Genomic DNA, 3,418 nt, shown 5'->3' on the forward strand with positions numbered 1-3,418 from the left:
GCTTCCTGGCGAATGGAGGAAGTTTATGACGTCGAAGGCTAAAATATTGGCGCAGAGCCTTGTGGGAAATGAAGTCCCGCCCTCCAGTAACGTGACCCGCATAAGACCGAGGGACCCCTTCTGGGTTTTTTCTGCGCATGTGCTCCTAGGCCCCGCTGCCATCTTGAGTCGGAAGTTCCTTTGTTTGCTGTTTCAGCTGCTGTTTGTTGGGGTGGGGATTGCTGTCCCCGTCCCTGAATGTTGGTGACGGGTGAGAGACCTTGGGAGATTCCGAGGAGCAGGACTGGGGTGGGAGCAGAAACGCAGGTGGATCTCGGTTGGGCAGATGAATAAGTTCCTGCAGGTACGAGCCCTGGACTGTGGCGGCATCCAGGAGGATGACCTTACCTGTAGGATCCACAGGTCCCGGTCCCCTAGAACCCTGAGGTTCATGACTGCTTTTTCAAAGACGGTGAGCTGCTAGAGGCCGGTGCGTGTCCACAAGAGCGAAACCTGTTTCCAAAAGCCTCGCAAACAGGTGGGAGGAGCCAGTCAGGGAGGCGCAGACTGCATGAACAAAGGAGACTGGGTTTGAGTTTAATGCACAAACAGAGCACTGGGGTGATCATGTCGGGCACCTGGAGTGAGACACGCTCAGGGAGAAGTAGAAGCCCAGACCCAGAGTAGGTATAGCAATGTGCGGAGTTTATTGAAGCAAATGAAAGGAAAACCAGCTCCTAAGAGAGGGGTCTCAGAAAATACATTGCAGAGGAGGAACTTGGGTGAGGGGTTTGCTTTTTTGAGGTTTTTTGTTTTGTTTTGTTTTCTGTCTGCTTGCCTCCAAGGCAAGGGGCCTTTATGTGGGTCAGAGGGGCTTTGTTTAAGCTAGTTTTTCTGTGGGGTTCGCACTTTGATTCCCCTCAGGGACACATACTATACGTGTCCAGTTATTGTCCTTATGTTAGAGTGGGTAGGAAAGAAGTTCAGGAGATTCTTTGACTAGAAGCTTTGGGCCATAAGAATAATTATCTTATTTTACAGGAGGAGAAAAAGGATTGTTTCTTGCCTATCCTCCCTAGGTAAAGGGGGTCATTTTTCATTTCTCATTCTCTATCTACTCTCTCTTCTGGCCAACAAATGCTCCCTAAGGCAAAAACCTATCAAAAACCAACTTAGCCATTTTGTGATTCCATTTTGGGCCTATACCCTATGGTCTCTGTCTCCTACAACAAATTGGCATTCCAGCTCTGCCCTGAGGATCATTATGAACATAAATGACATGCATTTTACCCATCTGTAATCTGGGAATGTTAGGAGTACTAATGTGGTGTCCCCAGATTCCCAGAAAAGTCATTGTGAAGTGAGCAAAGACCAAATCTTACTTAGTGGCAGATAGGATTGCAGGGTTTCTTGGTGTCCCCTCAGCAAATGAAGTTCCTGGTCCCTCCTGAATTTAATAGCCAATGTAGCACTTCTTTTTTGGTTCACAGAAGTTTGTGTAAAACATGGTTTCCTGAGACATAGGAGTACTGGTTGGTGGTTTTCTTTTCTTTAGCATAAAGTAGGTTTTACACAAAGTTTGAAGGGGGGTGCCCTACAAATAGGAATCATCCCACCTAAAAGAACAGTGCTATGGTCTGAACCCTCTCTCTAGTGTTTCAGAGCCAAGGCAGAACAATCTTTAAAAGAGGAAGATCCTAGCTTTGCCTGACCCACAGTTACTTTTACTGTCTGGAGTGAATGTATTTGAATGTTACTGCCTTCTGAAGAAGGTTCAGGCCTTCTTTCAGAAGGGAAAGATGAGTTGTGTCAAGAAGAGTAGGCAAGAGCCTAGGAAGTATTACTTGTTAAAGGAGTCTTAAAGATGTGAGTCTGTGGTGAGTACTTTGACACACCTGAGAGGATCTCTCTATACTGCTCTCTAAATAAGCTCTCATTCCTTCAGTCTCTACTCAATTATTTCTAGAGTCTGAGGTCTCCAAATCCTAGTTTGTCATCAAATATGACATCTAGAGATATGCTGATCTCTCTATCCTGATAGTTTGCCCAGGTAGTTTGTCAAAGTATTTCTGCCTATAAGAAAGATTTAAAAATTTGTATTTGAGGAAAGAAGTAACTTCTCCAGGGACACATGATATGTAGTTGTCAGACATGCTCACTTTTGGTAAGTGTTTTCCATTTACTACAGTAAATTCAAAACAACCATTCATTTATTTTTGAGATCATTTTTGGCACCCTGAAGTCAACTTAGAACAAACATTGCTTCAAAATATTTTGTCTTGGGGCCAGCAGGTGGCAAAGTGGTTGTGGGGCTGGACTTCTACATAGCCAACCATAGTTTGAGTCCTGGATCCAATGGCTTGAAATTCATGCTCAGTGTGCATGCATGCATGCCTAAACTCCAGAGTGTGGCCACCCCTCCCGGGTGGTGATTTCTCACTTCTAATGTGTCTGCAGCAAGCACATGTGCCCTAGACCAAAAATCTGTCTTAAAAATAAATAAATATTTAGTCTTAAAAATGCCTTTTGTTTGTTGGTTTGATTGTTTTGTTTTTGCCATTGGGCACATGCACTTGCTAAAGAGAGACAGAGAGAAGAAAGGTAAGAGGTAATTCCCCAGGAGGGATGTCCACACTGCAATCCCTTTTCCTCCAGTCTCCTCTTGGGATTTTGAGCATAAACACACATAAACACCTAGCATGATTTTCAAGCTGCCGGGATCAGGATTCAAACCATGGTAGAGCATGTCAGCCCCTTAACCACTATACCAGCAACTGAAGGATTTTCTTTTTTTCTTTTTTCATTTTATTTTCTTTTGTACATTCAATCACATTATTATTTGGCTTACAAAATGGATATTTCAACAGGTGAACATTTCTCCCTAGTACAGTTGATAAAACTACAAAATATCTTCAACAGATAATACCACATTTCTTTGCACCATTAATGCTTTGCCTCCCTATTTTTCTTTTAGATGTCCTTCCTCAGACCCTCCTCTTTCACACACACACTATATCTGGTATTTACATCTATATACTGTGTTTCTATATTCTTTAGTCAATTAGTTTCAGTCACAGAGTGCGGACACTCAGTATATATTAAGTGGGGACATACAATGCCTCTCTTTCATAGCCTGGCTTGCTTAACTCAGCAGTAAATCTTCCATATTCATCCACTTCCTGTGAAAAGCCCTGGCTTTTAAATATGGAAGATTTACTATGGCTCTTTTTATCCTCAATATTTTCTGTGAATTATGTGACCTCAAAGGGTTAAGAACATGAGTATTTCCCATGTAATTTCAGTTCTTAAAAAGTCATGAGTTCAGGGACCAGCAGTTAGCGTAATGGCTGTCGCTGGGCTCCCACGTAGTCGACCGCTGTTCGAGTCCCGGACGCAGTGGCTTAACCTCACACCAGGCGCGTGTGCGTACATGCCTGCC

The sequence above is a fragment of the Tupaia chinensis genome, unplaced genomic scaffold (genome assembly GCF_000334495.1).
Source record: "Tupaia chinensis unplaced genomic scaffold, TupChi_1.0 Scaffold000365_1, whole genome shotgun sequence".
Classification (NCBI taxonomy): domain Eukaryota; kingdom Metazoa; phylum Chordata; class Mammalia; order Scandentia; family Tupaiidae; genus Tupaia; species Tupaia belangeri.